This window comes from Triticum dicoccoides, chromosome 2A, assembly GCF_002162155.2.
Source record: "Triticum dicoccoides isolate Atlit2015 ecotype Zavitan chromosome 2A, WEW_v2.0, whole genome shotgun sequence".
Classification (NCBI taxonomy): domain Eukaryota; kingdom Viridiplantae; phylum Streptophyta; class Magnoliopsida; order Poales; family Poaceae; genus Triticum; species Triticum dicoccoides.
The window spans coordinates 308,985,513-309,003,545 of NC_041382.1; the positions used below are offsets into that span (position 1 = coordinate 308,985,513).

The following is an 18,033-nucleotide window of genomic DNA, read 5'->3' on the forward strand; positions in this document are numbered from 1 at the left end:
GTCCCCAGGCAAGCTACAGCCGTCGCTGGTATGCCAGGTCTCGTGTCGTGGTCAAGGCCAGGAGGTGTCCGGCCCGAGGTCTAGTAAAAGCCCCTGAGGCGCGATGCTCACACTACTAGGAAAAACCTTACCAGTAGCGTGGGTTTTTGGACTACTAGTAGCATAGGTTCCCATGCTGCTGCTATGACGCTACAACTATTTTTAGCAGTAGCGTGTATTTTACCCCACGCTACTAATAAACAACGCTACAACTATTTTTAGCAGTAGCGTGTATTTTACCCCACGCTACTAATAAACAAACATACCAGTAGCGCTGGTGCCCCATGCTACTACTATTTCAAACTGCGCTACTACTAACAGCATAGTAGTAGCCCGTCTATGATACACCCACGCTACCAGTAACAAATTAGGATTTAAAAAAAACTACCTATTAAATTATAATACTCACATACATGCATTTCATAATACACCCATGTTATGCATACAGTCAAACATACATATCTGATATAGATAATTAATACACACACACATATATATATATCCATTATACACCACACGTATAGGTCGCCGGCGCCTCCACAAGCCCGTTGATGGTGTTGATGTCATCGTCGTTGCCTCCGCAGCAGTATCGTGACGACACCGCCGTCGTCCCCGCATCATCGTGATGATGTCGTCGTCGTCGTCGCCGCCGCAGCCCCGTGACAATGTCGATACCGTCGTCATTGTTGCCACCGCAACTTCATGTCCATGTGTTCCCTACTAAGAACTCACAAATCCTGGAATTAAACAATAAACCAAGACCACTACTAGGAACTCACAAAGATCCTGTAGCATTAGTACAGTATAACAATAACCTATAGATCACTAAGTAATAATAGCAGAAACAAAAGCATATAGCAGCAGCATAGTATATATATATGAATTATAAGTAGTACCAAACAGATCAATCCTAGAAATTGGGGAAAACCCAACTTAAGAAGGATACAATGCTAGGCATGACCACGAGTGAAATGAGATTTAGACAACTTTGCTTTCCACCGGCTAGAAGCTAGATCCACATCAACCATTCTCAGCTTCACTATCAGCGTTTCAATCCACTAGATGACCCGTTGCCGATGGCGCAAAGGGAGAGAATGAACCAAGGACTGACAACTTGATCGAGGAAGAAACTTCATTTCCTTTATAGCATTTGGCAGATTAGAATAAAAATGAAGTACCATCAGGTTGATCTCTAATTTTCACTGAACTAACAAAAACACATTTTACACTGCCCGCGTACTACTATGACTGTCCATTTGGAGTAGAATTTGTAAGTGAATGTTTATCTACTGCTGCACTCAAGTTAACTTGAATTGGGTCGGATGAATCAGATACTTCTGCCATTGGCATGAACAGGCAATAGGGCATGCACACTGTACTGCCACTTCTGCTTCAGAAGTAAAACTTTTTGTATCTTTGATCATGTTTCTAAGAAAAAGTATCAAGGGAACCAGCTCTGAGGATAAATAAACAACCAAATTTACAAGTGTGTACTTTAGGTACCTGTTGGCAACGACATTGATCACCTGGCCTCTACAGAACACATCCAACTCTTCTGGCGATCCTGCAACACGTGGCCACCCCACCCCATGCCTGAAATCCTCGATGCTCCATCCAAACTCTGAGTGGCAATAAGGCGAAACCAAGATCGATGTCATGATGAAGCTTTCCAAAAAAATATGTTTCTATGCACTAATTGTGCCGAACCGCTAAGGAAAAAACAGATGCCTCATAAAGTTCCCCTCTAATTGTGAGATTGTCAGATTCACATAGGAAAGTTGCTTCGAACATTAACTGAAATAGAATGTATGAGTTCCAAAACTTCCCCTCTAATTGTTACACATATAATTGGTGCAAGCAAACTTGGCACTAAAAGCAAGATATTTTATCGCTACCAAATGCCTCATAAAGTAGCACCAAGCTACAGAATCAGTTTGTACCAAGCTAGATTGTGTTCGAATTTTATAGGAAGGATAGTTCGCTAGGCAGTAGGACACAACATGCAAAGTAAACTAAAGTGATCAAGTAGGTAAATATAAAAAATTGAGCAGATTGACCACTATTATGCTCAAAGTAAGATTACTAATTACTAAACAAGCACTACTACAGTACCATGCTGAATCTAAAGTGAATATGGATTCAACCTTAGGCAGTGCAACTCTTGGTTGTTGTTATAATGAACACTCTACTACCCAGTCACCCCCATTTCTACTGTTATTAGTTATCTCATCATTTATATGCCTATGCATGAACAATAGTAGAAAGTATTACTGAAATTGAGCCAATCTTTGAGAGGGTTGTTACCTTCACATTGATACCAAGGCTATCCACAACCAGAATAGAAGCAAAATTCACCTGAAATAACTTACATATGTCATCCCTCAATATATTTAAATGGAAACATTAACATTTCTCTTTTTTTTGCAGTTAACAAATATCCTGATACAACTCAAGATGGTGTGAAGCAGCCATATAATGGTTTTTCATTAGAAAAATACTAAGCTTCAATGCTACTGCATCCTTCTCTCCCATATACTTGCTCGAGGATTTGGTGAATTTAGCATCTCACGAGATTCAGCAAACTACAGTTATTACAGAATACCATTACGATGCAACTAAAAGAACAATGATAGGCTGATTGAAGAATGAATTGACTCAGGCCCATGATGCATATTTATTGACATTTGGCCTCAACTTAGCAGCAGTAGTGAGTAGTGGAAGAAGGGGAGGGAGATGGAGATATACCTGCCGTGGTGGGTCATCATGGCCATGCTTGAGCTCGTGCAGGACCTCTTGGTCACCCTAGGAGCAGGCCCCTACTCCTCGAGCAGAGCAGGGCTGGCGGCTAGGTGTGCCCCCTCCTCCTCCGCGCCATGGTGACCTGTAGCAAAGGCACAGATAGGAGGAGAAGGTGAGGAGGAGATGGCGGATCCAAGCAAGGAAGGAGGGGAATGGCCTAACTGGGCAACATCGGTGACGGATCCCGCAAGTGCCGGCCTCGCCATCGCTGATTGTGGTGGATTCCGGCAAGAACACGGGAGGCGCCCGAAACCCTAGCCGCGGGCAATGATGTACGCCTTGAGGCACGGATCTGGACGAGGGGGGAGGGGTGGAGCTTGGGGGCGTGTAGCGCGCGGCCGGAGCTCGCCGGAACCGGTCGGCGTTGGTGGCGGCGACGGGGAAGAGATCATGGGGGAGAGGAGGTCGACAAGGGGTGAGGGTGCGGTTAGAGAGTTTTTTTTAAGGATTCACGAGAGAGTTCGGTGGGGTGGGAGTGGATCGGGGTAGCAGTAGCGTGGGATGTATCACCTGCGTTATTGATTTTCATCTAGTAAGGGCATCTCCAGCCGCGCCCCCAAGGAGGCCCCCCAGGCATCTTTTCATTAGCCGGCGCCAAAAAATCGGCCCAGTTGCACCCCCAAGAGCCCAGTTTTCGCCGGCTCGGGCCGAAATTGGCGCCAGCGGACCCAACCCGAACCTGGCGCGCTGGGGGTCGCTCGGGGGCGCCAGGCGAATCGTTTTTGGCGTGAAGAGCTGCGGGCCCGCCGCATCAACGACTCTACCCTCTTCTCGCCCCTTCGTCGTCCTCATCGCCTCGTTTTCCGTGGCGAATCAATGCCAAAGCTGTCGCGCGCTGCCGCGCTGGTCAGCCTCCATTGATGCCTCACGGGCGGCGCAGTGAAGGCTGGGCGGCGCGTCCCTCGGCCGCCACACAATCACACCACGCGTAACGCGCCGGCCAAGCCTACCACACAGCGTCTCCGCCTATAAAAGCCGACTGCAAGCGCGCCGGAGAGACTCACCCCGATCATCCACCGACGACGCGCTCATTTCTCCCCCTTTCCTCCTCTCGCTGTCACCAGTTGAGAAAGCATGGCCGAGCGTTTCCCAGGCGACGGCGCGGCGGCAAACGGATTCGGGCGCCGTCATCTGCATGACGACGAGGCTCGCCTCCTTTTCGAGGCCGAGTACCCGGTCCCGCCGGACATGCGGGTGCCCGGGTCTTGGAGGGTCAGCGCCGGCGGCGTGTCGGTGCCACCACCACCCACCAGGGCGACGCAGCGTGGGGAGATCGCACGCATCCACGCGTCCCTGCCGCGAGCGGCGAGGGAGGAGCCACGGTACGTCCCCGACAGCCCGCTCTAGGAGCCCTACTTCCGCCGCCGTCACACCGAGCAGCTCGAGGCCACCAACGGCGTCGTGCCCTCCGGCAGGCTCAACTCCGATGGCCGGCGCCGGTGGTGGGGCGTGCCCGGCCGCACGTTGGAGGCCGTCCTCGAGTACATCGAGGGCGGCAACACGCCGCGCCTCGAGTACCCCGCTCCCCCGTCCTTCTCACGCCGTCGGGGAAGCTCCTGGACGCCGAGGCGCATGGAGACCGGGGCGTCCTCCTCCTCATCCGGCGGCTCTCCCTGCCTCCACCTCCGCCCCGTCAAGCCGGAGCCCCAGGACATGCCTGTCAGCGCGCGTACCCGCAGCTCCGGCGGCTCTCCCTGCCTCCACCTCCGCCCCGTCAAGCCGGAGCCCCAGGACACACCTGTCAGCGCGCGTACCCACAGCTCCGGCGCCCTCGTCGAGCCCAAGGTGGAGTCCAGCCTCCCCCCGGAGTACGAGGAGATAACCCGGCCTGGCTTCTCCGATGACGACGCCATGCGGTGGTTGCACGATGACTACGTGCGTGAGGAGATGGTCTGGCAGTGCCGGGCCCTGGAGGAGATCACCGCCCGCAAACGTGGGCGCGAGGACGATGACGGTGTCGTCATCCTCGATAGTGAAGACGACGACGCCCCCGGACCGTCCAACCCGCCGCGCCAACCGGGGAGGGATGCAGCAAGGACGACGGCGGCGTAGGCGGACGCGACGACGACGATGATGACGGCGGCGGTGACTATACGCGGTTCTACAGCCTCCTTGGCATGTAGAACCGCGTGGGCGGGCGGCGAGGCGGGCGGCGAGGGAGACGGCGGGGGTAGCCCGCGGTAGTTTTTTTTTCTTTTTTTTGTAAAATATATTTAAATTTGAACGAACTCGCCCGTGTTTGCGTTGTGTTTGCGCTGAATTTGAACATTTTAAAAACTCGTGGGGGGCGCGACTGGGGGGGCATCACGCCCCCAGTGCGCGGTTTAGCGCCGGTGCGCCCCCAGGGGGCGGTTTTTTGCCCCTCCTGGGGGGCCAACGGTTGGAGATGCCCTAATAGCGCAGGTTTTACTACATGCGCTACTGCTACATTTTGTTCACGGGAGATATTACTAATAGCGTGTTTTTTTGCTATGTACTACCTGTAATACTTACTAGTAGCGAGGGGATAATATAGTGCGCTACTAGTAATTAGCAGTAGCGTGGGCCAATATAACGCGCTAGTAGTAAGCGTCTATCTATAAGCTATTTCCTAGTAGTGTCAGGAAGTCCCCCTTAGCGCTCAAGCAACCACGGTAAGGGAAGAAAGGGAGTTGACGTGGCCGCAACGGGGTTGCGGCAAGGCGTGAGTGACCATAAGGCTCAGACATTTAGCCGATACGATGGCGAGACTTATCTTGTGAACTTCGTGGCGATTCCTGACGTTGCGCTAGGGCCGCGCGCCAACTTGTGCGGCATAGCCAGGCCGGCCCATACGGGTTTCCCTCCTCCCATGCTCTCCTTAGTTCTCTGCGTCCTCAAGTCCCGGCCCTCGAGCAAGCTCAGCCGCCGCTGGTATGCCAGGTCACGATGTCGTGGCAAGGCCAGGGGGTGAGGGCTGGAGAGCCCGTAAGAGCTCCTGAGTCGCGATGCTCAGGAGCCCCCCTTTTAATGCGCAAGCAAAGAGTACGAGAGAAAAGGAGACACGCGGTGCCGCCTGCTATCCTCCCCGCGGGGTCCCTATGAACAGGCACAGGAAGAACATGGTTTGCCGTTACAGCTGCCAACTTGCCGCTGGTTGGTCCGCACGAAGTGAAGGCACTGAGGGCCTGGTGAGGTGACGTGTGCGGGGCTTGCCGCGAGCCAGAGCTCGACCACTCAGATTTGTCGACGTGGCAGGGACGGACACATGCACCAGCGCCGTGCCTGTGAGGAGGCCCCGTGGGAGGCGATGATCCAGCAGGTGATAACCATAGGCAGGTTAAGCAAGGAAGGCAAATCAGCTTGGGTAAATGCAGGAACATACATGCCACTGGGTCCGGCCCGACCGGCTTGGGGATGATGCAGACCGAGGGGCGCCCCCAGCAAGGTAAGCTAAAGACATGAGCAAAAGGGATACATGCCGCAGGGACGGACCCATGTGGCCTGGGAATAATGCAGCCCAAGGGGCGCTCCCAGCTTAAACGAGCTTGGGAGATGTCACCTGATTCTGTAGACGAAGCAGAGTTGGTGCAGCTGAAGGCGTGCGTCGAAGAAATGACTCCTCATGAGCCACCGGAGCCCTGAGCCTCGGGAGGCTCTGGGGGCTCAGGAGGCTCCCTGAATACCGTCTCCGTTTCCTCTAGGACGGCACGGTACCTGGCCTCTCGAGCCGCCAAGTCACGCCGCATGTTGCGCTGATAGGCTGACGCCACGCTCGGCATGCTGAGGGGCATGCGAACATAGCTGTGTGGCGGGCCCTCGCAACAGCCCACACGCGAAGGCCAGAAGTGCTCTTGAGACGCGGCCCTGTTGAGCCCTGGGACATTGATGCAGACATGCAGCTCGGCACCCTCGCCTGGGTGGTGAGCTGCGCCCTGTGAGCAGCTGTCGTCGCGCATGGCTCTTGCGCCTTGCAGTTCCTGCGGTCTTAGCGATGAACTCCTGAGTGGTGGGCACCCCTTGCCCTGTGTTCTCCTGAGGAAAACATGCTGTGTAGCACGCCTCCAAGTGGTGCCCGAGCGCCTCCCTCGTGAGGTTGGCAAGGCCTGAGGCCCTGTAGAAGAGAGCCCCCGAGCCCTACCCGAGGAGGGCGCTGGGTGTGCCTTCCTATGCGATGGAGGGAGGCGCCCCTGGGACGGACGCTGATCCTGATGAGGCTCCTGCCGCGACCCATCCTCCTGAGGTCCTGCGCGGCGCAACTGCTTTTTCTTGGGGATGGCCTCCGGAGGGCCCTCACTTCTGTTGTCGGGGTCGTCGATTGCAGCAGCTTGGAAGGCGCGTTCGAGGGAGCACATCACATCCCTGTCTTCACATGTGACCGTGATGACCCTGGCGCTTCCAGGCATCTTGAGGACGTTGTAGCCGTGGTGGGTGACCGCCATGAACTTGGCCAGGGCCAGATAGCCGAGGATAGCATTATACGACAGGCTGATGTGCGCGAAATCAAAGTCGATGAGCTCGGTGTAGTAGTTGTCGCGCGTGCCGAAGGTGACAGGCAGGCGGACCTGCCCTATTGGTGTGGTGGAGCCGTCAGTCACTCCTAAGAAAGGTTTGGTAGGCTGGAGCTGCTCATATGGCACTTGGAGGTTGTCGAATGTGTCGATGGATAGGACGTTGAGCCCTGCACCGCCATCGATGAGGGACTTTGTAACCTGCACATTCCTGATGACTGGGGAACACAAGATCGGGAGGACGCCGGTGGTGGCCGCGCAATTGAGCTGATTTGCCGAGTTGAAAGTGATGGCGCACTGGGACCACTTGAGCGGGCACGCGGCCTCAAGCTTGGGGAGCACCGCGTTCACCTCGCGAGCGAACCATTTGAAGATGCGCTGAGAGGTTGGGGCCTGGGCGCCACCCAGTATGTAGGTGATTGCACGTGGCTCCTGGAAGCCCCCAGCCCCCTCGTCCTGATGATGATCATCATTCCTTCTTGGTGGCGGCAGCAAGGGAAGACCGGTGTTGCTTTGGGGGCGATCCTCACGAGGCTGATCTCTCTAGGCCCCCTCACGAGGATGGTCCTGCTAGCGGTCCTCACCAGGCCTGTCGTGCCATTCCTGGCGCGGGCCACGGTCGTCCCAGCGTTTGCCTCCACATCCTCCTCCACGGCCGTAGCCCCGGTCGCTGCGCTCAGGGCGTCGACCATAGCGTCCTTCTCGTATGTCTCTGAGCTCTTGGCAGTCGCTAGTGTTGTGGGTGTTCAGGTTGTGGAAGGCGCAGAATGGTTAGCTGTTCTTGGATGACTTGGGATGATCTCTGCCCTGTTTGGTGTTGGGCTCCGCTGCTAGCACCGCTGCTTCCTTGCGCTTCACATCCTTGGCCTTGGCTTTCTTCTCTTCTGTGCCCGGGGCTGGCAGCTCAAGGAGAGAGAGACGCCCCTCCTCAGCTCTTGCGCACTTGGTCGCCAGGTTGAACAGCTCCTGAGATGTGCAGAGCTCCTCATGGATAGCGAGCTCTTCCATCATCTTGATGTCACGAACGCCGTCGGAGAACACGGAGATGATGGCCTCATCCATGACCTTGGGGATCTTGAGGCGGGCCTTGTTGAAGCGCTGGATGTACTTCTGGAGGGTCTCCCCTGGTTGTTGCTTGATGCGGCGTAGGTCGCCCGCGGCCGGCGGGCGGTCGCGAGTGCCCTGGAAGTTGGCGACGAAGCAGTCGCACATCTCGTCCCAGGAGGAGATCGAGCCGTGCTGCAGGTTCAGGAGCCAGGAGCAGGCCCCGTCCTTGAGAGCCATGGGAAACCAGTTTGCCATGACTTTCTCGTCGCCGTTGGTTGCTTCGATGCTCAGCTCGTAGAGCTGCAGGAACTCCGCGGGGTCGGTGGTGCCGTCATAGCGAGGAGGCATATTCGGCTTGAACTTGCCTGGCCAGGCGATGCTGCGTAGCTCGGGGGTGAAGGCACGGCAGCCGACCGTGGTTATTGGGGCCCGCTTCGGACGTGGAGCTTGGTCTTGCTGAGGTCCACGTGGCGCCGCCGCGGGCGGCGCGCGGTCTTGATGAGCCGGCGCGGGAAGCGCGGGTGCAGCTCCTCGCAGCCGAGGGATTTCTTGGCAGCTTCTCTCTTCGCGCGCGGGCACCGGGCGTGGCGGATCGCACCGCGGGGCCGCGCACCTTGGTGCCAAGGCACCGTCTTTGGGCTGGGATGGTGGAGGCTCGCCTCGGGCCACATCGCCCGCGACCGGCTGGGGGTGAGGTAGAGAGAGGGACGGCGCGGGGGAGCCCCCTGCGGCGCAGACGAGCTCGGTGACGCGGTCGAGCCATTCCTCATAGAGGTCATCGACTAGGCGGTAGCACAGGAGTTCGTTTGCGGCGAGGAGCACGGCCCGCGCCTCCATGGAAGTGCGGCGCGCATGAGACGAAGAACTGGCTGGGGTCAGCGATGGAGTGGCGGTGCGGCCGTCCTGGCATACTGAAGGATGTAGCAAAGATGCTTGCTGCTTGTTCCCCACCGGGCCGGTGGCAGCATTGGCGGCGGGAGACAGAGAACGACGAGGTGGCCCGCCGATGGGGGCTGTCTGAGCAACGTGGGCGGTGAGGGCAGCCCGACGCTCAGCTCGAGCACGGCGAGCGTCCTCCATGGAGACGATGGAGCGACGGAGCGATGAACTGATGGAAGGGAAGCTATGGTGCACCCCTACCTGGCGCGCCAAATGTCGGATGTGGGGTTCCGGCAAACCCTTAAGGTTCGAACACTGGGGTGCGTGCGATGTCTTTTCCTCCCACCGATCTACTCCCTAACTTGCTAAGATCTCACGGACGAACTCGACGAACTCGATGAACTCGCAACATAGAAAGACACAAGATTTATACTGGTTCGGGCCACCATTGTGGTGTAATACCCTACTCTAGTGTGGTGGTGGTGGATTGCCTCTTGGGCTGATGACGAACAATACAAGGGGAAGAACAGCCTCCTCAGGTTGAGGTGTTCTTGTGCTTGGCTAACTTGTGTGGGCGAGTGCTGGATGAACTGCTCGATGCCCCTACTGCGGTGGCTGGCTCTACTTATATAGGCCCTGGTCCTCTCCCCAAATATTGAGCAGGAAGGGAGCCAACAACGGCGGGAAAATTTGAAGGGGACAGCTAGTACAAGCCATCCTGAAAAAGGTGGTCTCCACCTGCGAAACGCTCTAGTGGTGACGCCGTTTTGGGCTCCACGATGACATCTGTATTGCCGTCCTTCTAGTCTTGGTCTTGTTGCACCGATATGGCAACCTTCGCCTGATGCCTCGGTACTCCTCGCCTGCGCTGGCCTCCTTAGCCCCAAATAGGAAACAAGGTCACTGCGCGCGCTGGCGCCCGACTGGTGTCGATCGTCACGGCTCACGTCACGAGAGCCTCGTGAGGTTCCCCTTGGCTTGATATCTTTGCTCCTCATGAGCCTGCCCGATTAGTCCACTCCAGAGGAGGTCTCGTGTTGTCCGCCTCGCGAGGGTCTTGGATGCCTTGTCGACGAAGATGGGCCGTACGGCCTGCTGGCTTAGCCACGCTGCAGGCCACAGGCACGCAAGTTTGGGGACCCCCATTCCCAGAACACCGACAGATATGCTCCAAAAACCCTCAACCACTTTCTCATCTCCACATATGTCCCAAACCAAAAGTCAAACTCGGTCCCACCGATTTGATCTATCCGGCATCACCGAGTTTGTTTGACATAGCCATAGCCAGAAACCCTAACCAGTTCAGTCTCACTGATAGGGATCTCGGTCTCACCGAGATGGGATTGCAAACTCTCTGTTTCCCTTCGTAACATTTCAGTCTAACCGAGATGAGCGATCGGTCCCACCGAGTTCGCAATGGAAACTCTCTGTTTCCTTTTCGTAATGTTTCGGTCCCACTGAAATGAGTGATTGGTCCCACCGAGTTCTCCTGGCCAACTCTCTGTTTGCCTATTACAGAAATCGGTCTCACCAAGTTCATGTGATCGGTCTCACCGAGATTACATTGTGCCCTAACCCTAATGAAATCGGTCACAGCGAGTTGACAGGTTGGTCCAATCGAAAATCATAACATTGACATTTTGAACTAAATCGGTCTGACCGATTTTAACTACTCGGTCCCACCGAGTTTGATAAATTTTGTGTAATGGTTAGATTTTGTGTGGAGGCTATATATACCCCTCCACCCTTCATCCATTCGTGGAGAGAGCTATCAGAACGTGCGTACACTTCCACCATTCATTTTGTGAGAGAGAACCACCTACTCATGTGTTGAGACAAAGATATTCCAATCCAACCAATAGAATATTGATCTCTAGCCTTCCCCAAGCTGCTTTCCACTCAAATCATCTTTCCACCAAATCCCAAATCTCCGAGAGAGATTTGAGTGTTGGGGAGATTATCATTTGAAGCACAAGAGCAAGGAGTTCATCATCAACACACCATCTATTACCTTTTGGAGAGTGGTGTCTCCTAGATTGGTTAGGTGTCACTTGGGAGCCTCCGTCAAGATTGTGGAGTTGAACCAAGGAGTTTGTAAGGGCAAGGAGATCGCCCACTCCATGAAGATCTACCCAAGTGAGTCAAGTCCTTCATGGGAGATGGCCACGGTGGGATAGACAAGGTTGCTTCTTCGTGGACCCTTCGTGGGTGGAGCCCTCCATGGACTCGCGCAACTGTTACCCTTCGTGGGTTGAAGTCTCCATCAACATGGATGTACGATAGCACCACCTATCAGAACCACGCAAGAAATCTCCGTGTCTACATTGTGTTTGCTCCCTCCAAACTCCTCCCATTTACCTTCATATGCAATGATTTATATTCCTCCGCTATACTCTTAGATTTGCATGTGTAGGTTGATTGCTTGACTTGTGATAAGTTGCTAAAATCTGCCAAGACTTAAAATTGGGAAAAAGCTAGATTTTTATTTGGTCAAGTAGTCTAATCACCCCCCTCTAGACATACTTTCGATCCTACACTAAGCTTGGGGATGCCCCGGGAAGGCATCCCCTCTTTCGCCTTCGTCTATCGGTAACTTTACTTGAGGCTATATTTTTATTCACCACATGATATGTGTTTTGCTTGGAGCATCTTGTATGATTTGAGTCTTTGCTTTTTAGTTTGTCACAATCATCCTTGCTGTACACACCTTTTGGGAGAGACACGCATGAATCATGATTTATTAGAATGCTCTATGTGCTTCACTTATATCTTTTGAGCTAGGAAAAATTGCTCTAGTGCTTCACTTATATCTTATTAGAGCACGGCGGTGGTTTTATTTTATAGAAATTGATGAACTATCGTACTTCACTTATATTATTTTGAGAGTCTCTAAACAGCATGGTAATTTTCTTTGGTTATAGAATTAGGCCTAATATGATAGGAATCCAAGAGGGATATAATAAAAACATTCATATAAAAGTGCATTGAATACTATAAGAAGTTTGGTTCCTTATGATTGTTTTGAGATATGAAGATGGTGATATTAGAGTCATGCTAGTAAGTAGTTTTGAATTTGAGAAATACTTGTGTTAAGGTTTGTGACTCCCGTAGCATGCACGTATGGTGAACCATTATGTGATAAAGTCGGAGCATGATTTGTTTATTGATTGTCTTCCTTATGAGTGGCGGTCGGGGATGAGCGATGGTATTTTCCTACCAATCTATCCACCTAGGTGCATCCGCGTAGTACTTTGTTTCGATGACTAATAGATTTTTGCAATAAGTATGTGAGTTCTTTATGAGTAATGTTTAGCCCATGGATTGTATGCACTCTCACCTTTCTGCCATTGCTAGCCTCTCTAGTACCGCACAACTTTCGCCAGTACCATAAACCCACCACATATCCGTCCTCAAAACAGCCACCGTACCTACCTATTATGGCATTTCCACAGCCATTCTGAGATATATTGTTTAGCGACCCAACCCGAATGGATCGAAGTCTCTGTGTTTAAGTGTCACCACTGGAACGGTATGCTGACACACACAGTACCCGAGGATTTATAACAAAGGTAAATCACACGTATAGAGTAACGTAAATACTATTACCTCAATCAATATAGCGGAAGTAACAACAAAGTTGTGGAGTCCCAACAACACCAACGGCAAAGTTGAGTGTAGACATCGTAACCCTATCGTATCACTTACTCGTCGTAAAATTTCTGCAACATGAGACGTTGCAGACATGTAGGTCAGTACATTGAATGTACTGGCAATTTCACACCATAGAATAATAATGAAAATGTCTATCTCTATGCATACTAGGCTGTTGGAGGCTCTAAGTTTAATATTGCATAAAGCTAATTTTTCCCTACAACAAAGGAATAAATTTTATTTACTACTAAGTTTATGCCATTATTGGGAAGGTTCCTCCAACTCAATCCCAAAATTACCAAGTATAAAGAATAACCCAATTCATTAATTAAATAGAGTGATGAGATCAACCAATAATTCACTTCCATATACTCAAAGTTGTCCATAATCGGGGACACATCTAATCATGATTAGTTTGTACACTCTACAAAGGTTTGCACATTTTTTCCTACAAGTCTCGATCTCCTCCATTGAATTCCTCGCATTGCGTGATGTTTGAGAACCAGATGATTGAGACATAGTCATTTCGAAGAGGTCCCCTTAACTGATAGATAGGTCGGTAACCTACAATCCCCTACATTTGCTAGCCTATCATGGAAAAGTTTCCCACAACTTACTCAGCTATGCCAGAGCCCATAATGGCTTGTGGATGCACATGGAAGTTTCTAGGCATGAAATATCATATGATCCCTTTGAGCCTGTGTGGCAGTCCATACGGTGATCATACGGGTACTCCGGGATTCCCTTGGGCACGCACTGGTTTCTCCAGGTGCCCGGGCAAGCCACTGGTTTCTCCAGGGTGCCCCAACCATTCCACCCGGATGTGTGTTAATGTTGCCACCTTAAAGTTACCCTTAATTATTATATCTCTCTCATCTTTCATGAACCACACATGCCAATCCCCGTCTACTAGCATGGCTAAGCAATATATCACATAACGGATATTCCCGGGGTGTTTCAAGGATCATAGGTTCCTATCTCATGAACTACATAGCAAACCACATGTACCCAAATCCTACACATGCAAATATTTGAGGGTGTATCTAATGCAAGTAAACTGGGTATAGGAAAAGTATGATCAAAGGTGTGAACTTGCCTTGTACTATTGATGAAGATTCTTCGCACTCATAATTTCTAATAGTTCTACTCGTCACACTCCGTTCCATCTATCGTAAGCAAGAAATTATAACCACACATAAGCAATCACCCAAATATCCAAAAGATCAAAGAAAATACTTCGAAAAAACTTGAAAACATCAAATAAAGCTTGTGAATAGAGACATACTTTTAACCGTAGCAAAAATATGTGATTTTGATCTTAACAGAAAGTACATGTCAAGACCTTCGATTTGCAAAAAGAATCAATTAAATCAGAGTTATAAAACTCAAGTTATAGCCAAAACAAGTTTAAATTTGAATCTGATCTAATTCAAATTTTACAATTTAAAAAAGTTGATTTAATAAGTTCTCTGGATAGTTGAGATCATTATGAAGAATTTGGCGCTGGTTTCGTCAAATTTGGACAAACGAGTAAAAAGTTGTGAAGGTTTGAAAATTAGAGACTAATCTATAAAATAAACTAATTGCACCTAGGTCCCTGGCTACATGACAGAAAAAATAACAGACGAACATCCACTACAGAAACTTATTAGATGAAAATGTTCGCTACAGAGGCATTACTAGTGAATGCTCACTATTTAACGAATATCGTTTAAAAAACCAAATGCAATCTAATCCTAACCATTCAATCGAGATCGGACGGTCGAGGTGTCCTGGCAACTTACCGCGACGGTTGGGGTCGTCGGAGACGGAGAAGACGGCGGCGGCAACGGCGGCAGAGAGCGGGGTGATGGCTCCGAGGTCGGCGGCGACGGCGGAGGAGATGGGGAGGTGCGGCGCGTCGCGGTGGTTGCGGTGATGGTGTCGACGAGGGTTAATGGGGACGAGGGCAGCGACTGCGAGATGTGGAAGAAAGAGAGGGGCTGGTGGTTCCCCCTTTTATATGCGGGAGGAAGCGGCGGCGGCTTGGAGGAGGGGGCGATGTGGCGGGGAGTCCGGGTCGGGGACGACTCGACGATGACAACGTGCGGCAGTCGGTGTCCGACCGAAGGTCGGGGCGGAGTGGGGCGTGCGGGGCTGGACTTGGCCTGGCCCGGTTGGCTGGGCCGGCCCAGTTCGGCAGAAAGGATTTTCTTTTTCTAAAACATTTTTCCAGAATAAGAAATACGAAAACTAAAAATAACAGAAAAATTCACATAGGCATATTATATATCAATTTTTTAGAAAAAGATTTCCTAAAACATGAACATATTTTTAGCGGCAAATAAATTTCACAAAAATTTAAATAAAGCAAACAGTGCTACTGTTGCAATAAAACCCAATAAAAATCATTTTTTTAAATACCAAATTGATTTCAAATTTATTTTCTCCTAATTTTACATTGAAGGGAATCATTTTACCCTTATTTCGATTTATTTTATTTTTGGAGAAAAGTAATTTGAATAAACACAAAATAACTCCAAATTGAAAATGGTTTTCAAAATATCTTCAAAGGGACTTTACATTTGATTTTTTTGAAACTTCCAACTCTCTTTCTTAGCATTTGAAGAAGTCATTTTATCTCCTCTCATGAAACTCATTGAGTTGCATAAAGTTTCTGAATTTGGAATATTTCCAAATGGAATTCAAATCTTTTCAAAACCATTTTCATTTATTTAAATGTAAGAAGTCATATCATCTTCACTCTAGGGTTTTGTGATGAAATGAATTTTAATTCATGGAGATCATAAATGCAAGGTGAAAATTTTGGGAAAGTCATTTCATTCCCTCTCATTTAACTTTCAAAAAGTTTCAAATTTCACTCAATTTCACACCACAAATCACATAAGCAATCAATATTACTTAATTAATATAACATTCCAAAATTTAGAATTTTGGGATGTTACATATTGCCATGCAACTTTCCACCGTTCCATTTATTATGACACATGCCATCATTATCATATTGCTTTGCATGATCATGTAGTTGACATCGTATTTGTGGCAAAGCCACCGTTCATAATTCTTGCATACATGTCACTCTTGATTCATTGCACATCCCGATACACTGTCGGAGGAATTCATATAGAGTCATATTTTGTTCTAAGTATCGAGTTGTAAATAAATAAAATTATGATGATCTTCATTATTAGAGCATTGTCCCATGTGATGAAAGGATGATGGAGACTATGTTTCCCCCACAAGTCGGGATGAGACTCCGGACGAAAAATAACAATAAATAAAAGAGGCCAAAAAATGAAAGAAGGCCCAACTAAAAAAGAGAAAAGAGAGAAGGGACAATGTTACTATCCTTTTACCACACTTGTGCTTCAAAGTAGCACCATGATCTTCATGATAGAGAGTCTCCTATGATATCACTTTCATATACTAGTGGGAATTTTCATTATAAAACTTGGCTTGTATATTCCAATGATGGGCTTGTTCAGATGACTGCTTTGTATGTGGAGAAGGAAACCTCCTTGCAATGCCGAAGACAATCTGCGTGCCGAACACATCATCATTAAAGACTGGTTTAGGGGCTACTGAGGGAGTCCTGGACTAAGGGGGCCTCGGGTGTCCGGGCTATTTGATATGGGCCAGACTGATGGGCCGTGAAGATACAAGGTAGAAGACCTTCCCCCGTGTCTGGGTAGGACTCTCTTATGCGTGGATGGCAAGCTTAATGTCTGGATGTATAATTTCATTTCTCTATAAATCGACTCTGTACAACCCTAGGCCCCTCCGATGTCTATATAAACAGGAGGGTTTAGTCCGTAGAGGCTATCAGAATTCATATAGGCTAGACATCTAGGGTTTAGCCATTACGATCTCAAGGTAGATCAACTCTTGTAACCCATATACTCATCAAATATAATCAAGCAGGACGTAGGGTTTTATCTCCATTAAGAGGGACCGAACCTGGGTAAACATCTTGTCCCCCTGTCTCCTGTTACCATCGATCCTTAGACACACAATTCGGGACCCCCTGCCCGAGATCAGCCGATTTTGACACCGACATTGGTGCTTTCATTGAGAGTTCCACTGCGTCGTCAACAGAAGGTTTGATGGCTCGTTCGATCGTCAACAACGATGCAGTTTCCTGGGAAACTTTCCTTCCTGACAAGATTTTTGTGTTCGGCAGCTTCATTCTTTATGCCAATTCGATTGGTCACCTCGAATAGATCGACATATACACCCTTGGTCATCAGATCAATTTCGGGAACCTAAATTATGTCTCTAATATCCAAGGAGATTTGATCTGTGAAGGGTTCACGACACCGACCACCGCTCTGGCCTTAGATCCAAGCAAACTACTGGGTCCGAAGATGGGAGTTTGAAACCTGCCAGACTCTCATCTACGAAACTCACAATTGGGGATCCGGAGGCGATTTTGTCTTCGACCAGCCCAGATTCGGGCTGGGTTCCCCTATTATGGAAAGGCCGGACTTGCCCCCGGACTCTAGCTCCAAACTCTCGAAGCCTACGCCCAGCAAGTGTGGCCAAGAGGCCTTTTCCCTGGCTAGCCCCGCGGGATCTCGTTTCCCCGTCCATCCCTCGCTCTTAAACGAGGCTCTACACTTAATGCGGTCCCTCGCCATTACAGAGGAATCGCCTCCGAACTATGCCCAGCCCGGACTAGCGGCTGAGAGCAGGGAATTTTACGTCCCACCCACCACCCACTTCATAGCCACCGTTGAGGACTTAGCCGGCATGCTGGATTACTCCTCCGAAGACATCGACGACATGGATGACGATGCCGGAGACGCACAAAGCCAAGACCCGTCATTTACCGGATGTTGGACGGCCACCTCCACATACGACGGGTATATGGTGGATACACCCAAAGAGGATGACAGTGCAGATAGCAAGGATCCGGTGGAGGACAAACCTGATGGGGCACCGCCAAAGCGTCGACGCCAACGAGGCCGCTCAAAATCACGTCGTGGTAAAGACAGTAACACCGGTACTGGAGAAGATAACACTCCAAAGGATAGTGAATACCCTGAAGCCCCCGTCGATCCCACATCCGAACAAGATGATGTGGAGGAGGGGCAAGTTAACCCTGACGATCCGGTCGGGAACGAGGATTCAGAAGATAGTAACTATCTAC

The 18,033-nt window shown here is 50.3% G+C and overlaps 1 long non-coding RNA gene across 1 annotated transcript; it reads right to left on the minus strand.

Moving 5' to 3' along the window:
* Nucleotides 1–434: 434 nt before the first annotated feature.
* LOC119354448 lies at nucleotides 435–3,306 on the minus strand. Its single transcript, XR_005170941.1, has 5 exons — nucleotides 3,001–3,306; nucleotides 2,785–2,920; nucleotides 2,344–2,394; nucleotides 1,543–1,660; nucleotides 435–759 (listed from the first exon to the last, which is right to left on the minus strand). It is a non-coding gene; the product is annotated as an uncharacterized LOC119354448 (long non-coding RNA).
* Nucleotides 3,307–18,033: the final 14,727 nt, after the last annotated feature.